General features: G+C 39.0%; 1 protein-coding gene across 1 annotated transcript in view; it reads right to left on the bottom strand.

Moving 5' to 3' along the window:
• RTL4 (retrotransposon Gag like 4) overlaps positions 1-19665 on the bottom strand; it is a 353764-nt gene that overhangs the window by 7116 nt on the left and 326983 nt on the right. Inside the window, exons 2-3 of the mRNA XM_032392722.1 lie at positions 7002-7045; positions 3033-3163 (exon numbers count right to left, since the gene is read on the bottom strand). The gene's annotated coding sequence lies outside the window, so the exon portion shown is untranslated. The remainder of the gene's footprint in view (positions 1-3032; positions 3164-7001; positions 7046-19665) is intronic.

The raw sequence follows: 19665 nt of genomic DNA on the forward strand, positions 1-19665 counted from the left end.
GAGTTTAGCCTGTAGGTTCTAGAGTCAGCATGACCTGGGTCCAAATCTTGGCTTGGCCAAAAGTTGTGTGACTCTGGAAAATTACTTAAACTCTCCAAGAACCAGTTTCCAAACTTTAAAATGGAGGTGATTTTAATACCTTCCTCACAGTGTTGTTGTGAATATTAAATGGGATGAAAAGAGATTAGTACAGCTTCATTCAGATGGCCAGTGATTCATAAATGTTAGCTATCATTTTGCTAGGTCCACAGTATGTTATCTGACTGTGTTTTAGAATTTAATTTTTAAAAAGTTTTTGAAAGGTGACACAGAGTATGCACTGTTTATTATATAACACTCCCAGTGGTTCCTGGGAAAATATCCCATAATTAAGCTATTAATTATTCAGGAAAAATGCAGGAAACAATGTCTGAATATTCATACTAAAAGAGACAAGGACTAAGTTCATGTCAGTTTAGGTCAGATTTGATATCAAATTAATGAAAAATAGCTTCTGTTATACAGAGCTCTTTGATTTCAGAACTGAAGATAAGGGGTATGGACCTCTCTACCAAATTCTTCTTTTGGTTGGAAAAGTGTGATTACAACTTTTCTTTCTTTGTTCCTGCCTTCTGCCCTTTCCCTCTACCCTCAGCAATTCCAGAATATCTGTAGAGGTCTCCTGTTTCTTTATAGAATTATGTATTCAAGGTGGCAGAGCATTTAATTTTTCTAATTATGTAGCATTGGTGAAACACTTGCCAAAATTATAAGCATTTGTCCAAATGCAAATCATACAATGGCACTGTTGTCAATGGCAATTGCTTAATCTCTCAAAGAAAATTTATCTTGCCTTATCATTTTGGAAATTGCTCTCCTTTTAGAGGTCAGTGACCTTCTATTAGATTGTCCCAGCAGATCCTGGGGTACAGAATGTCAGTCTGGAGGAGTTCCAGACCTCAGTCTTGGGGAGATAAAGCGGAGACCGAGCTGGAACCTCAAATGCACAGGTTTGGGGAATCAGACTAGTGAGCTTGGATCAGGTCTGACATAAAACTGCATATGTTTAAGTTTTTCTTGATTGCCATGTGTTTCAGCTACAAAACAACAAGGCAAAAATAGGTTTAGTAAACTCTTAAAGGCCTTTTGGTGTTTGTGTTCAGTTTGACTCAAAGCCATGGTTGACAGTTTCCCTGCATGAAACTACTCCATGCTGGAGTCCTCTGAAACTCCATTTGGGGAAGGGCCTGAAGTACCTTGCTGCTTTATAAGTGAGCTTTATGACCTCACACTACTTTATTTCCAAGCTGTTCTTCACAACCCTTTGGAGAAGATTTCAACTACTGTCATCCAACTACCCAGAGCACTTGCATTTTTACTCTTGAGCGCCAGACATTCTAAGGGTAGCTGTGGCCATGAGAGATAAACTGAGACATAAACAACCCTCAAGAGGTAACCACAGGGGCATACTGTTTAGATTTGTCTGGAGACTTGGGTATGACCCTAGCTCTGCCATAATCTAGACAGACAACCTTGGGCAAGTCACTTCCTCTATCTTGGCCAGTTTCTGTATCCGTACAATGAAGGGAATGGGTTTCTCAAATTTTATCACATATAAGACATTCTGATTCAGGAAAGCTAAGAGGAGACCCAGAAATCTGAATTTTTTATAGGCATTCCAAATGATTCTGTGGTAAGAGTTCTTCAGATTTTACCTTGGGAATATTGGGTAACTGACAACACAGAGCTCTGACATTTGTCAGAGGTTCTCAAGTTTCAGGGTATGTAAGAATCTCTTGGGAGTTTAACATGCAGATTCTTGGGCTTCACCCCTTGACAGTGTAACTTAATGGGTCTGGGGTGGGACCAGATAATCTGCATTTTAATCAAGCTCTGCAAATGATGCTGATGCAGAAGTTTCTCTGATAACACTTGAGAAACTCTAGGTTGAATACTCTCAAAAGACTCTTTCTGCTTCAGCACTATCTACGTTTTTGAAAGTAGAAAATATTTGGCTCCTAAAGTAGCCCCTGAAGTGTGTGATATGTGGATTGCTTCCTTCCAAGGCTCTGCCTGAGGCCATATGGTCATGTCTAAACAGGGGTCTGGTGCAGGCCTGGCTCAGGAATGTGAAAAGTAGCTGGCTTGGGGACAAGAGAGAGGGTCACAATTGAGCTGACCCTGCTCTCAAGCTTTATGGTTCCTATTGGGAGGTTTGCATTGCTCTGCTCTACCTGTGATTGAGGCAGAAAAGCTGTCCATATATCCCCATATTAGAGATTGAGCAGCAGCAGTCCAGCTGGGGTCCATCTGGCCACTGCTATGACTCAGACTTCATACCTTCCTTTAACCTTCAACCTTTCTTTTGGCTCAGCTGGCCCCATGGTCAAGCTGCTTAGGAAGTTAAATGTGTCATGAACACTCTCTACAAGTATTCTCTGGCAGTTTCCCAGTTGTCCTTTCTAATGTGCATAACGTCATTAAGGAGCCACACTTGTTCCATCAGCCTTCCTGCTCCATGCGCCTATTTAACATTCCTCCTAAGGTCGTATTTCCCTGTCTCCTCCTTTCCCTGCCTTCTCCCCTTTGCCTACTGTCTCTGCTGGCAGCCATATCAAATGCCTGAATGATCTTGCTCATTCACCAGCCAGAACCATGGCTGATAACATTGTCCCAGCAGTACATGACCCATTTGCACCATTCTTTTCTCTCAATCCAGCAAAGAAGAAGACCTGGAAGAAATGGGTGAGTTTTTATATGAAGGCAAAAATCTGGAGGCTGGGCAGAGGGCAAGATTGGCCACTGGGCAGGCATCATAACACAGTAACAGAGTATTATGAATAAAATATTATCAACATATAAAAGAGCATTGCATAGAGTCAAAGAAAAACCCCAAAGACAGACTCCATTTTGCCTCTTTACTATACTTGCCTACTTGGTTCAGCCCCTGAGGGGTACCAACATTATATGGGTGACGAAATGATGACTTCAGTGGAAGTAGCTGTGTTCTGGAGGTTTGTAAACTCCTGAAAATCAAGGGTGCTAGTACTTACAGCTCACAGGAGATGTTAAAACATACGGCAGATAAGCTCTGCAGCAGGATCGAGTTTTAGTCTCATTTCAATCCTGCAAGTGTTGAGGACATGGTGGGTCTCTGACACACTGGAAATGCAGAGGTTTGCATCTGTATTTGGTAAGAATGGAAAAGACAAGTTGTTTTTATCCAGTTATATCAGACATTGTGTGGGTCTTTGGGGTAATAACACTTATGATTTCTTGAGTGCCTAATTTATGCCAGTTTATATACTCTGGTACTAGCTGTCTGGAGCCTCATTTAAAAATATTCTGGGCCTGCAGCTGGCCTCACTGATAGAATGCAGTGGAGAACTGTCAATGTCTGCCACAGACTGTGGAGGAATAAATGCAAAATGTTAAACATACATCTGCCACCTCTCTATCAGACCACGTAATCCTCTTAGCAGTCTTATGAAGCAGGTATAATGATTTGCATTTTACACATAAGGAAATCAAGCCCCTACCTCCACTTCCAGACATGTAATCATGCCCACTTCTGCTTTTAATCTCTCTCTCCCCTCATCTGAAAGCCCATTTCTTTCTTCTTCCTATGCCCAGCTCACATTCAGCCTTCCTGATGCAGCCTCCTCTGACTACTCAGACCCTTACTAATATCTCCATTCCCTGAGCTATGGAAGGACATGCGATTGTATGAGCCCCCTCCAGGAGGAAGCCTCTTTCCTTTGAACCCTCATAATACCTTGCACCGGGCTGGTCCCATAAGCTTTATATAAATCTGTGTTGATAGATAGGGCTAGGGGAAAGACAAACAAAAGAATCCCTACTAGTAGTCTGACATTAAAATTATGATAAGAAAAAGAAGACCTGGAATCTAGTTATGAAAATCTTGTCCAAACAGGAGGAAGCTGAATAAGCAAGCAGAGGCATAGAGTCTTCATAGAAGTGGCCGGGACTTGAGGGAAGGGCCAGCAGGCATTGGTATCACCAGTTCTTAGCTTTTCATTCCCCTATTTTCCCTTCTTCCTTAAGCCTCATACATCCAGTGATCTTGTTTTTTTGTAATCAAAAACAAATGATGGGGTCTGATAAAGACTTCTGTATTACTTCTAGGTTCAAGAGAGCATTCTGAGGTGAAATAGGTGATGGGGATTAAGGAGTGCACTTGTTGTGATGAGCGCTGGGTGATGTATAGAATTGTTGAATCGCTATATGGTACACCTGGAACTAATATAACATTTTATGTTAACTCTACTGGAATTAAAACTAAAAAATGAACACCTGTTTGGGGTGGTTTAGATTACTAAATATCACAGCTGTCACATAATACAGAAATAAAGATGCCATTGGAGTTCTGAAACTGAAATTCAGAAATATACATATAACTTAAAAGTTAAAAAAAAGAAAGCAGTCTGAGGGGATGTTCTGTATAACTGAATGTGCTCTTTGCTACGTTTTACAAGAACAATGCAATGAAATATTTCAAATTGGGACAATCTCAGTAAAGCTGGGTTGAGCTATTACCATACCCATCTAAGCACCATCTAATCAATATGTGAAGATATTAAAAGAGCAACCAAAAAGGAATGATTAGTTTCCCCTCCCACTGAGCTTCACTGTCTATGTGTACAGAGATTCAAATATCTTAAACACCATTTTAATATTCATTATTTCATTTAATCTTGACCACAGTTTTATCATTTTCTAGGCCAGAAAACCAAGGCACTGAGATATTAAGTCAAATCAAGGGGCAAGGAGGAAGTGTGATACATGTATAACTGTCTCTGAAGGACTCATGAGGAATACTTGTTCTCAGGGACAAGGGAAGAACTAACTGAAGATGCATTTGGGAGGGTGGGGGTGGAGATGGGATGAGTGTTCCCATAAAGTAAATTATGAGCTCCACATCATTGGAAAAATGTAAGCAGAGTTAGGATTACCACCTGGTGAGGACTTAGAGTGGGGACTCCAAGAATCAGATAAGAAGGCATCATAAGGATGATCTAGTCCTTTCAAAACTATAGATTCTATAACTTGCTTGAGGACACAGCTGAAATGTGGGTGATGACACTGACTGAGAGTTGTATGCAATCTAGAATCTGATCCTCAGATCCACAGCCAACCTGACCGTAACCTATCTTGCTCATGTACCTGCAAGTCCCTATTCCTGGAGAGGACTCAGTGGCTAAGATACAGCAGGCCTTGTTTATCAGTTTGAGGGCTTAGCTTGGCTTCTCTGTCCATTCCCAATGCCCCATCATTTCAAACGGTATATGCTGTTTTGAGTAAATAATTACGGGAAGAGTGGAAAAATTCTGATCTGCAGATCTCAAATAGTCATAAAATTAGCCCTTTAAATTTGAAATGAAAGGTCTTCTCTTGCATTCATGCTCCCTGCTGTCTCTTTCAACCTTAATTCATTAAGTGCAATTCACTTTGTGCTGAATACCACTTACAACTGATGAGCTGACAGAGTTTAGACCACTTAGATTTAAACTTTTTTTTTTTGCCTTTTCAAGTGTGGTGTGTGTGTAAACTGTGGCCCTGTTCAAGATGGAGAAAACTTAATATAAGCAACTTAGTATATATCATGTTTTTCAATTATAAGAAGCCTTATCATAGTCACAGGTTAGAGAAAAGTTTCAACTTTAGAGATGAAGAATTTGAGGCTCAAGAAATGGAAAATGATTTGGGTCATGGTTATGACTCTCTTTGCTAAGTTCCAATTACAAACTCTTTCTTGTCACCCTTTCTCTCCCCTCCCAGGCTTGAGTGAGTAAATGAGCAATGCAGAGATTATAGAGTATAGTGCAGAAGCAACCTTTTAATGTCATTCAATAATTGGTAACATCCCACACATATGCAGAGCATTTTATGTGATCTAAGTATTCTCCTGTCTCACCATCATTTTGATAAACTATGAAGTAGGTAAGGTGTGTACTCAACACTCCCTCCAAAAGATAAAGAAAGAGTTGTCTAAGGACATACAACTGTTTAGTATTAGATCTTGGACTAGAATCCTCAATTCTTGTTCATAACACTATGTCCTAGAAATAGTCTGAAGCAGTAGAAAAATGCACTCTGGAGTTAGACACAATTTACATTAAAATCCCAATCGATTTCAAAGCCAAAGCTATGAGACCTTGGGCAAGTTTTCACTCTGAGCCTCAGTTTCCCCATCTGTAAAATCTGTATTGCAAAGTAGCTGTGATGAGTTGAGATACTATACGTAAAGTTCCTTGTATCCAGCAGACATCGGTGATAGAAGCCACTGATACCATATTTTCTTCAGACACTGGAAGATTGAGTACCAAATATCCTCCTTACCAGCTCTAGTATCTATCTGGGGATTCTGGGGAAGGTGATTCTACCCAAGTCTCTTGGTGTGGAACAAGCAGCTTAAACTTAAGCTAGCTCACTTAGCATATAACCCACCTTAATGTTTCTTCTTTGTAACACTCGTATCACTTGGAATTAATTATCATATGCCTGTTTTCCTTACTAGACTATGAGCTAATCAAGATAAGAATCAACCAATTTTATTTCTGTGTCCGCAAGTCCTAGCATATTTCCTTACATATAGAGGTGCTCAGTAATTTTTTGCCAGATTTATAGTCTGCCCATGACAGCCCTGCTCCAATGTACCTCAGTATGTTTTTGTATTATAGATGCCTGAGTTAGCCAGATAGAAATATAGACAAAGACTTGTGTCAATGGGACTAATGCTCAGGAAAGCAATACGTGAGACCTGCACTTCAGTGACTTTAGCCAGAGCAGTGAGAAGCCTTAGAGATCCTTGAGAATGTACTTTGTTTGGAGGAATGGGTTGTTTAGTTTCTTAGAAGAGTTTCAGATTAGCTCAGGCCCTAGGTCAAGACAATTATCTGGTAAGCTTGGAAAGAAAACAAATGAGAAATAATCCAGACAAGAGTTGTTTAAAGATATGATATTTTCAACTACTCTCAAGTGAAGACAGGAGACTTACTTACCTCTTATGTGTTGTGCTCCAAACAGAATCAGGCTACAGTAGATTCTGGGGGATATAAAAAGACAAAGTGAGAAGAGGTGGGATTCTTTAACATCCCAAACAGCAGCAGTAACCCTAATTCTGTGCTTATTGCTAGAGTGCTCTATTTTCACTGGCTGACATTCTCCAACCCTTTTACACTGGGACAGACACAGAGTGGTAGAGTTTTGGGCTCTGCCAGTTGAGAGTTGTGAAAGCTTAGGCAAATTAATCTCTTTGAGCTTCATTTTCTTTTCTTTTTTCTTTTGAGTTTCATTTTCTTTATCATAAGATGGGTTCAATAATATCTACCACAGAGGGCTATTCATTTATTCATATAATAAATCTTAATTGAATGTCTATTATATGCCAGGTACTGTGTTGGGAAGTGGAAAGTAGTAATAAGCCCACATAGACCATGGGCATTCTAGAATTACTAAAGTAATGTGTGCAAACTGCTGGTCACAGTACCTGGCTCATAACAACCATTTAAATCAATGGTGGCTATTATTTTAATAGCATGAGATAGAAGGTTTTGCCAGTTAAGAGCCCAGACCTGGGTTGTAGTTATAGTTCAGAATATTAGCTCCACATATTAGTCATGAGAACTTGGGCAAGTTTTTGAACCTCACATACCTCAATTTTCTCACCTGTAAAATAACTAATAAGGATCTGTTTTATAAGCTTGGGAGGATCAAATAAGGATGAATGTGAAACTTTCAGCAAGTCTTCTTCCCTCTAAAGGCTAATGACTCAGGACTGAAACAAGTCTAGTTGGATCAAAAATAAAAAGCCTTTCAAGGAGAGTGTCTCTTGAGCTGCTTGAAATTTGTGTAGAGCAAAAAGAAAAGTGAAAGGAAGAACTACTGTTAGAAGGGCTGATAACTCCGATGACATTCTAAATACAGATATGGCAGGGAAATAGTTTATGGGTGACACACAAACAGTTCCCTTCTTCACATCCATTACAGGTGAGAAAACGCTGTCATTGTATGTGTGGTCTTTGCTTATAATACACTCAAAATACCCCCTTTCCAAAGCCCTTCTGTCTTGAGCCCCAGATTTCAGCAAAGCCAAGTCTTCTTCTCTCATCTTGCTCATAAATCATATTTCCAATAAGGCTTAGTTCTTTCCACCTACTTGTGTTTCTGTGTTCTTGATGACCTCTGTATCTAGGATGCTGCTGCCATTGGCACTTGGAGTGCCCAGAGGATAACTGGGGTTACGGAGGGACCAGCAGTAACATGGCCTTGCAGAAAGCTAGCCTCTGCCTGGCTTTTAAAAAAAATCTAGGGGCATACTGGGGGTATAACTTATACACAATAAAATTCAATTTAAAATGTACGGTTAATGAGTTTTGATAAACACATACATCTGTGTAACCATTACCATATTTGACATGTAGAATATTTCCATAACCTCCAAAATTCTGTCATGTTTCTTTGCAGTCAGTTCCCCCATCCCTGGTCCCAGGGAACTACTAATCTACTTTCTGCTTATATAGATTTGTCTTTTCTGAACATTTCACATAAATGTAATCATACAATATGTGGTCTTTTGTGATTGGCTTCTTTCACTTAGCATAGTTTTGAGGTTCATCCATGTCATGGATATATCAGTACTTCATTTATTTTTATTGCCCAAAATATTCTATTTTATTGATACACTACATCTTGTTTCACCTTGTTGATGAACATTTGGGTTGTTTCTAGATTGGGGACATTACAAATAAAGCTGCTATGAATATTAGTGTAGAAGTCTGTGTGCATGCATATATTTTCATTTTTCTTGGGTTAAATACCTAGGAGTAAGTCATGTGGTAAGACTGTTTAACTTTATAAAATACTGAAAACTATTTCCTAAAGTGGCTATACCATTTTTCATTCTCACCAGGAGTCTACGAGTATTCCAGTCATACACTCTTGCCAACACTTGGCATTGTCATTCTTTTACATTTTATTAGTGTGGGTTTTATAGAAGATCCTGAAGGGCCGGGGCACCTGGGTAGCTCAGTTGGTTAAGCGTCTGCCTTCGGCTCAGGTCATGATCCGAGGGTCCTGGGATCAAGACCCGCATCAGGCTCCTTGCTCAACGGGGAGCCTGCTTCTCCCTCTCCCTCTGCCTGCCGCTCCCCCTGCTTGTGCTCTCTCTCTGTCAAATAAATAAATAAAATCTTAAAAAAAAAGAAGATGCTGAAGGGCCATGAGCCATTTGTTCTTTCTCCTATTGGCTGCTCACTATCATCCCTATCCCTATGTACTTTAAAGAATATTGTACGAAACGGGAGGAGAAGATGCATTAGGGGTAGGGCATCAGGAAAGCTGCCTTTACCTGTCCAAAGAGTCTTCATGGGGACAAGGAAGCAATCTAATTCTATGAAGGACAAACATTAATAGTATGAAAGCTTCAAAGAGGCAGATTTGGGATTCCTACAGCATAGAACTGTCTAAAGTTTACAACTGTCTAACAATAAAGTAAACTTCATTAAGAAAAGAGCCTTCTGTCACTAGAGGTATTCAAGTAGTAATTGGATGAATACTTCAGGGGATGTTCTGAAACAGATAGAGGGTGAATGATCTTCCTCAAATGTTTCTATGAGAGTGTGAAGTAAACAATATTGAAATTTTGTGACTTCTGACTCTCTGCTTTCTGCCTTTTTACCTGGACTTCTGGCTGACCCACAGTCCTTAATGCCCTGATGCCATAAATATCTGGAAATCAATCCTCACTACAGTAAGCTGAAGGTTTCCTTTTTCCAGTGTCTGAGTTGTAGTACATTCCCCAAATAAGAAGTTCTAATGGTAGAATTTCAGGCAAAGTAACAACCAGTGAGTAATATATTTTGGCTAGAATTTCCTGCCTGTCACCACTCACATTAGACATAGCACCCCTAAATCATTATCCAGTCTACCTACTAGCTAATAATGTGGGACTTGACAGAAGTCAAAAAGAAAGGAAGCAAAGCTTCCAAATATGATTTTCAAAGCAGGGCAATGGATGAGGACTAACAAACTCATTCTCAGCTTGGTTTTCACATCCGCATAGACCTATGAAAAATTGTCCATCTGCCAACTCTTTTTTTATATCCAACACCCTCCAGCACTGATATGGTACTGTATGTTTTTAGAATAGTGCTTACATCGACTGACAGTTTTTTTTATATATATACTCATCAGAAATGATGTATCTTTTATTCATCTTCACACTTTAAGTGTCTGTCAGACTGTCAAGTCATCCTATCTTCTGTAAGGATGTATCACTGTAAAGGAAACTGGTTGTGACTTGCCACCAGGCCTCAGGGATTCAGTCTGCAGGGAGACCCTGAAGAGCTGTGCCAGAGTAAAATGTCTCCAAGCCACATGATCCCCTTCTTCATAAAAATAAACCAAGAAAGAAATAGGATGAAATTGCATCAAGGAAATGTTTATTTGGATCTGAAGATGAGCTTGTGTACATGAGTAAACAAAAAATGGAATCAGTATACTCAGGGATGCCGAAAGCACCAGCTATGAAATGGATTTGAGTTTACCTATAGTGGAGGCAGGGCACTGGGCTAGGTGGCCTCAAGTGTATTTGTCATAGTGGCAGCTGTATAGAGGACACTTTGTGTTCTTCTTCCTTCCATCCTTTTTTTTTCTGTCTGGATGGCTTTTAATTATTCTCATATGCAAATATCATTTATAAGTGTGTTGGCAGATTATTTTTCAAAATCCTGAGAGAAGCATCTCTGGGTAGCACCATCTTGAAATATGAAGTCCCCTCATCTAGGTCATTCCAGGAAGATAACTGAGACACAGAGAGGGAATATGATTGACTCTCAGTGATTCTAGGTGAAAGAAATGGAACTCTTAATTTTTTATCATATCCAACCCCAGGCCCCAGAGAGAGCACTGAAAGTCTAAGTATCAACAGTGCTGGAAACCATGGTTTTCATTAACTCAGTCAACTTTGGCCATCATTGCAGAGGATAAAGGAATGCTGAAAATTGGCCATTAACTTCACCATGGATATAGAGTATTTTAGACACAAGATTGCACTACAGCTCTCCATATGCCTACCCTTGATTTAGTTGTGTAGGTGAGGGGCTAATCTGCTGAAAGCCCTCATGACCCTACCAGTATTGGTTCAAGAACCAGTGTGAGTTGAGGTCTACCGGTGAAGCCTCTGAGGAGACAGAGCTATGAAAAACTGGGGAAAGCTAATAGGTTTCTTTCCTGATTCTGGGCTCTATATGGACATTGGCTTCCCCAATTATTATTAAATTAAAGTTTGATAGCTTCCATGATCTCCCAAGCGACTGAACTTTCCTGGGTTTAGAACCCACACTTCATGTCACAGGTTTTACTACTTTGTGAAGGATGAGAAACATGAAACACAAACTCATTTTAATTGAATGGCTTCTCTGGCTTTATCAGCAGATTAGTTTGGAAGGAATCTTTGCTCGAAGTTCTGGATAGTTAGTATGACAACTAGCTAACCATGGCTTAAAATAAATCTATTTATTGAATCTCTGGGAAATCCATAGGATCCAGGGTCATGACCCCAAGTCAACTTGTGTTCATAAAGATGAGTAGGAACTTTACAAAGACAAAAATCATCTTTGAAAAATAACAAAAACAGGTGTTCAGTTGCTGCAGACCCATAGCCTTTTGTACCAGCTTACACAATGGGCAATGGGCCCACCCCCAACAACATTAAAAGAAACCAAACCCACCTGATGGATATGGGTTCCAATGAAAGACAACAAATAAACTCCACAACCACCACTTACAGAGTACTTACTTGGGGACAAACACTGTATTCCCTTTACATTAGTAATTTCATTTAATCATGAAAATAAGCTAATGAAGGCATTCTTAGCCTCATTTGAAGAAATTGAATCTGAAAGATTAGGTGACTTGCCTGACTCCACAGTAAGTGGAGGAGCCGAGATTCAAACCTAAGTCTATCTGATGCAAAAGCCAAAATTTTTAACTGATTATGCTGAACTGCTTGGTAGAGATGATCTGGTAACAAATATGCTGGCATTGGGGGAAGAATCAATTTTTTAATTGGTGGAAGCCCTTGAGTTCCTAATTTGTTCCCTCTGCATCCTTCCATTCATTATCTACCATTCCACTGTTCCCTGGTTCTCTCCCTAAGGAGAAGATACAGAAACCTGGGATGGCTGAGATAGGAAAGCAGGCAGGAGCCAATGATCAACATAAATTTGGGGAATTTCTGTGGAATTTGTTCATAATTTCCATGTATTATAATTAATTATGTGAAAGACACTGATTATTACTGCTTTATAGATGGTGAATCCAGAGGATAGAGTGTCTACTAGGGGACCCAAATGCCCTCGACACTAGTCCAATGTTTCTTATTTAATAGGCTATCCTGTGACTGTCTTTAGGGCTTCCTGTTGACTGATGCTTTTTTCTCAGTGATGAGGAAATGACCCATGCAGCATAATTAGTGTTTGGGGTTTGTTTTGTGTCTAGCATAAAGGGACAGACTGAAAGTTATACTGAACAACAGAGCTTGGTTTATACTTCTCACATCTGGGATGCTAGAGAAGTCAGTGGAAATTTACTCTGGAAGTTCCATAATGAAAAAAAATATCCGTCCTTTCACAATTGGAGGAAAAGTGATTTATCAGGGGCTGCAAAGGAATTCTCTGGGTATTCCACATCTCTCATTGATCTCTATAAATATACATATAGAACAGAGGAACAAATCATATTTGCTTTCAGAAACACTGTTCTGTGTTCATGAGGAGACTGGTAATTTTATGAGACCTATTGATTTTTCCTAAAGTAATATGATTTAGTCTTGAACTCCCATGCTTACAGCTGAGGAGATGAGGGGTTGGCACTTTCAATTATGAAGATTTGTTTTTCCATTGAGAGGCAGAGATTAAGGTTTTTTTCAAATATCTATGACTTCTCCATCCCACCTTCACATTTCCTAATTAAATATCCATAGAAAATCAGCTTTGATAAAGAGGAAATGAAGCAAAGTTAGTTTAGAAGAAGAAAACTGTAGTATGGTATTTATAATAAAATAACAAAAACCGTGAAAAGATTTTTCACAGATATTAAATTTATTATATAATTCAAAGCAAATACATTTTTTAAATCAAGCTAGTATTTTCAAAATTTGGATGAGATAGCATGAAAGGTTTAAACTTGACCATCTGATAAATATCTTCCCTAAAGGGGTAAAAGAGAGAGATAAGGTGTGTGTCTTTGGATTTAATAATCTAATGTATTATCATATCCTTAAGAAATAAAGGGAGGTGGGGGAAGGAATGGGTTAAACAGGTGATGGGTATTAAGGAGGGCACTTGTTGTGATGCGCACCGGGTGTTGTATGTAAGTGATGGATCACTAAATTCTACACCTGAAACTAATATTGCACTGTATGTTAACTCACTGGAATTTAAATAAAAACTTGGAAAAAAAGAAAGTCTTTAAAAAGAAATTTTAAAAGTCTTTCTTTATGCTTTGTCAATAGTTCTCAAGACAACATTGCTTGGCTCATTTTGGATTCTTTCTAGCTTCCTCCTCACATTGGGTTTTCTTCAGCCTCCTCTCTGGCACCTCCTAAACCTTCTGCTTTCCTTCCACCTCCATCTCTCCTACCAAAAATGAGCTCAAATCCAAAGGAAGCCAATTACTGGAGATGTGTCATGAGTGCATGGAGGGTTTGTTAGCAATCACTTCTTTCAAAATTGTTTCCTTTATGAACTATAATTTCCAAAAATGAAAAATTCTCCCAAAAGACTGTAATGCTATTTCATAAAACTCTCAAGGAGATCAGAATAGTAACTGCATAAAAGTTGTACCATAAATTATAAACAATCACAGAGGTGCCAAACACAGGGAACTGTCTCCTTCAGAAAAAAAGCAAATGGATACATAGCTGATATTCAAATCTGAGTATGTTCTGAAGAAGAATTCAAACACGTACAAGGGACTATGAGTATTTTGGACGCTTGGTAGTGTTGGGGGGGGGTGAGTATTTGTGTGGCTTTACCTATGGACTCAGCTGGTACAGGGGATACATGGTGAGCCTGGAGGGCCCAAAAGCCAACAATAATTTTGTACCTAAAGTTTCCAGCTTTACTTCCAGTTTCCAGTCTGGCATTTAAGGAGTTTAGAAGTTGCCACTCTATTTTAACAACAAATAAAAAGTTGAACAAACTAAAAAATATCAATAACTCTTCTAAGGTCTGGCAAAGAAGTGAGGTCATAGGGCAAACCACTGCCCCCCAAGATGGAGAGATACATGGAGGATGCAGAAAATCACAGTTTACTGGAGTAAAAACCTCCATGGGAACCACTACTGGGTAAAAAAAGAAGTCTGGATTATAATGTAGATAACTCTAAGAGTTAAAAATTCCAGGGGAACCAATCATAGGAGAGCCCACATTTTTATGAGTTTTACCTCCTGGAGTTCAGTTTGACTCTCATAGTGGATAAAGGAGGAAAATTCCCTTGTGCTTCTAGCTGGAGAGGAAAAGAAATGACTATGAAATATGCCAGAACATTCTATTCTAATTAACAAGTCCTGCCCTCAGGAGAAACTATTTTACCAGATCCTAACCTCCTGGGGTTTTATCAAAGCCTAACCTACCTGGGGAAAGTGAAATAACCAACGTTAGCCCCTCTAGTTTTCCACAAAGGGGAAAGGAAATACATAACTCCAGCCCCCTCCAGCCATCCTGTCCCACCTAAGGGGAGAAAAAAAACCTGGGAAGCACTGGTGAATTTCACAGTCCAGAGGCATAGGGTCTTCAAAAGACTGAAACCTAATCATAGGACTATAGAACACTTCCCCTCTCCTGACAGTTTACCACTACATTATTAAAATCCTATTTACTGCAGTTTCTTTTACCTAGTACATCATTTTTACCTTTAGCATAAAAAATTATGAAGCATACTAAAAGGTAAAAAACACAGTTTGAAGACACTGAACAAGCATCAGAACTAAAGTCAGATATGCCAGTAATGTTATAATTATCAGAACAAGAATTTTTTTTTAAAAATCTATGATTAATATGCTAAGAACTTTAATGGAAAATGTAGATAACATGCAAAAAAATGGGTAATGTAAGCAGAGAGAGAGAAATTCTAAGAAATAATCAAACAGAAATGTTAGAGATCAAAAGAACTGTAACAGAAATAAAGAATGCTTTTGATAGCCTCATTAGTAGATGAAATGGGCCTGTGGAAGAATCTCTGAGATTGAGATCAAGGATATGACAATAGAGACTTTCAAATTTCCAAAACTGAAAAACAAGGAAAAAAACCTGAAAAAAAAAAAAACCAGAACAGAATGTCCAAGAACTGTGTGACAATTACAAAAGGTGTCATATATACATTAATGGGAATACCAGGAGAAGAAAGGAAAAGAAGCAATATTTGTAGCAATAATGACTTAGGATTTCCCCCAAATTAATGTCAGACACCAAACTAAAGATCCAGAAACCTCAGCAAACACTAATCAAGGTGAATGCAATGCCTTCCCCAAAATGCTAGACATATCATTTTCAAACTTCGGAAGTCAAAGACAAAAAATTTTGAAAGAAGCCAGAGGGAAAAAACCACTTTACCTATAGAGGAACAAGGATAATAATTACATCTGACTTCTCAGAAACCATGCAAACAAGATAATAGAGTAAAATATTTAAGTGTTGAGAGGAAGAAAAAATAACTTAGAATTTTGTACCCCATGAAATTATCCTTCAAAAGTGAAGGAGAAATAAAGACTTTCTCAAAGAAAAATTGAGGAAATTTATTACCAGTAGAACTGCCTTAAAAGAATTTCTTTAAAGAAGAGAATGTTATAGGTCAGAAACTCAGATCTACATAAAGAAACAATATCAGGGAATGAATGAATGAAGGCAAAATGAAAATTTTATTTTTCTTATCCTTAATTGCATTAAAAATAATTTTGTTCAAAATAATAGCAACAGTGTATTAATTTTGTATGCTTACATACATATATTTGCTTATGTATATATATGTATGTATAAGTGAAATGAATGACAGCAATGATACAAGGGATGGGAGGAATGAATTAGGAGTATTTTGTTATTTTAAGTGGTATAGTTTTATTTGAAAGTGGACTTGGATTTATTGTAAATGTATATTGTAAACTTTAGGACAATGACTAAATAAAGTAAAAAAAATCTACAATTGATATACTAAGAAAGGAGAGAAAATGGAGTCATATATAATACTCAAAACCACAAAAGGCAGAAAAAGTGTGGAAGAAAATAGTAAGAGACAGGGGAGGACCAAGATGGAAGAGGAGTAGGAGACCTAAATTTAACCTGGTCCCAGGAATTCAGCTAGATAGCTATCCAACCATTCTGAACACCTATGAACTCAACAGGAGATCGAAGAAAAGAATAGCAGCAACTCTCTGAACAGAAAAGAGACCACTTTCTGGAAGGTAGGACATGCGGAGAAATGAATCCTAGGCGATATTCGGAAAGATAGACAGCGGGGGAGGGGGCCTCCATCAGGCGTTACCAGCAAGTGATAGAGCTCGGAGCACAAAATCGGAACTTCTAGAGGTCTGCTCCGCTGAGGGACGTTGCTCCAGTGGCTAAGCGGGGGGTGGAACCCTCACAGGACAGTGTGGTCTCAGGACCGTCGGGGTCACAGAAAGACCGGGGGTGCCTGAGTGCGGCAGAGTCCCCAGGTATCGGAGTGGGGAAGCCGGCTGCAGAGACAGAGCCGAGGAGTGGGCTCTCAGCTCAGGGTGGCCATAAACCGTGATCCACGGCACGGTCAGGCCACTGCTCTTCCAGCTGGGACCCAACAAGCGGCAGATCCAGGGAGACTCACCTTCCTCCCCCAGGAGGAGTGGCACGGGAGCGCACCACAGGGATCTGCTGGGTTTGGGGACTCCACACGGGTCGGATGCCAGAGATAGAAATGCTCCGTCACAGGCTGGGTGAGCACGGAGTGCGGCCGGAGACCGGGGAGCCGGGAGTGAGTGACTGCTTTTCTCTGGGGGTGCACTGAGGAGTGGGGCCCCGAGTTCTCAGCTCCTCCGGGGCGGAGATTGGGAGGCCACCATTTCACTCTTGGCCTACAAAGCCGTACAGAAAGCTTGCAGGGAACAAGAGCTCCTGAGAGCAAACCGGAGCAGATTACTTAGACCGGACTGGGCAAGGGCGGGGCAATTCCACCTCCGGCAAAGACATTTGGGAACCACGGCAACAGGCCCTTCCCCCAGAAGATCAGCAAGAACAGCCAGCCAAGACCAAGTTTACCCATCAATGAAAACGGCAGAACTCCAGCGCTAAGGGAATACTGCACATAGAATCCATGGCTTTTTTCCCATGATTCTTTAGTCTTTTGAAGATAATTTTTTAAATTTTCTTTATTTTTCTTTTTCTATTTTTTTAGTTGAATTTTTCTTCGTTCCTTTTTCAACCAACATCTTATCAATTCCTTTTTAAAAATCTTTTTTAAATTTTCATTTTTACACTCATATTCTCTTTGTTGTATTTAACCTTATTTTATATATATATATATATATATTATATATATATATATATATATATATATATGTTTTTCTGTCTTTAAAATTTTGGGTTTACTTTTTCTTCTAACAGACCAAAATATACCCTAAATCTAGTATATGACGTTGTCCTAGTTTCCCTCCTGATCACATTCTCTCTTTTTTATATATATTTTTTTTTAATTCTTTTTTCAACCAACTAGTTACTTATCAATTCCTTTTTTAATATCCTTTTAAATTTTCATCTTTACAGTCATATTCCATCCTTCATCATATTAACCCTTATTTTTGTATATATATAAGTTTTTTTCTTTAAAATTTTGGGAGGCAATTTCTTCTAACAGACCAAAATACACCCAAAATCTAATGTGTGGCTCTGTTATATTCACCAGCCTGATCATTTTTTTTTTTTTCCCTTTCTTCCCCCCAACCCCAGTTTTAGGTCTCTTCTGATTTGTTTAGTGTATATTTTTCTCAGGTTGTTGTTAACCTTTTAGCATTTTTTTAAGATTTTGTTCTCTCATTCATCTCTTCTCCTCTGGACAAAATGACAAGACAGAAAACTCACCTCAAAAAAAGAACAAGAGGCAGTACCAACTTCCAGGGACCTAATCAATACAGACATTAGTAAGATGTCGGAACTAGAGCTCAGAATGACAATTATAAAGATACTAGCTGGGCTTGAAAAAAGTATAGAAGATACTAGAGAAGCCCTTTCTGGAGAAAAAAAAGAACTATATCTAACCAAGTTGAAATCAAAAAAGCTATTAATGAGGTGCAATCAAAAATGGAGGCTCTAACTGCTAGGACAAATGAGGCAGAAGAGAGAATTAGTGATGTAGAAGACCAAATGATGGGAAATAAAGAAGCTGAGAAAAAGAGAGATAAACAATTACTGGATCATGAGGGGAGAATTTCAGAGATAAGTGATACCATAAAGCAAAACAACATTAGAATAATTGGGATCCCAGAAGAAGAAGAAAGAGAGAGAGGGACAGAAGATACACTGGAGCAAATTATAGCAGGGAACTTCCCTAATTTGGGGAAGGAAACAGGCATTAAAATCCAGGAGGCACAGAGAACCCCCCTCAAAATCAATAAAAATAGGTCAACACCCCGACATCTAATAGTAAAACTTATGATCTCAGAGACAAAGAAAAATCCTGAAAGCAGCTCAGGAGAAGAGATCTGTAACCTACAATGGTAGAGATATTAGATTGGCAACAGACCTATCCACAGAGACCTGGCAGGCCAGAAAGGACTGGCAGGATCTATTCAGAGCACTAAATGAGAAAAATATGCAGCCAAGAATACTATATCCAGCTAGGCTGTCACTGAAAATAGAAGGAGAGATAAAAAGCTTCCAGGACAAACAAAAATTAAAGGATTTGCAAACACAAAACCAGCCCTACAAGAAATATTGAAAGGGGTCCTCTAAGCAAAGAGAGAGCCTAAAAGTAACATAGACCAGAAAGGAACACAGACAATATACAGTAACAGTCACCTTACAGGCAATACAATGGCACTAAATTCATGTCTTTCAATAGTTACCCTGAATGTAAATGGGCTAAATGCCCCAATCAAAAGACACAGGCTATCACATTGGATTAAAAAACAAGACCCAACAATATGCTGTCTGCAAGAGACTCATTTTAGACCCAAAGACACCCCCAGATTGAAAGTGACGGTGCAGAAAACCATTTACCATGCTAATGGAAACCAAAAGAAAGCTGGGGTGGCAATCTTTATATCAGAAAAATTAGATTTTAAACCAAAGACTATAATAAGAGATGAGGAAGGACACCATATCCTACTTAAAGGGTCTATCCAACAAGAAGATCTAACAATTGTAAATATCTATGCCCCTAACATGGAAGCAGCCAATTATATAAGCCAGTTAATAACAAAAGCAAAGAAACACATTGACAACAATACAATAATAGGGGATTTTAACATGCCCCTCACTGAAATGGACAGATCATCTAAGCAAAAATCAACAAGGAAATAAAGGCTTTAAATGACACACTGGACCAGATGGACTTCACACATATATTCAGAACATTTCATCCCAAAGCAACAGAATACACTTTCTTCTCTAGTGCACACGAAACATTCTCCAGAAT

This window comes from Phoca vitulina, unplaced genomic scaffold (assembly GCF_004348235.1).
Source record: "Phoca vitulina isolate PV1807 unplaced genomic scaffold, GSC_HSeal_1.0 scaffold69, whole genome shotgun sequence".
Lineage (NCBI taxonomy): Eukaryota > Metazoa > Chordata > Mammalia > Carnivora > Phocidae > Phoca > Phoca vitulina.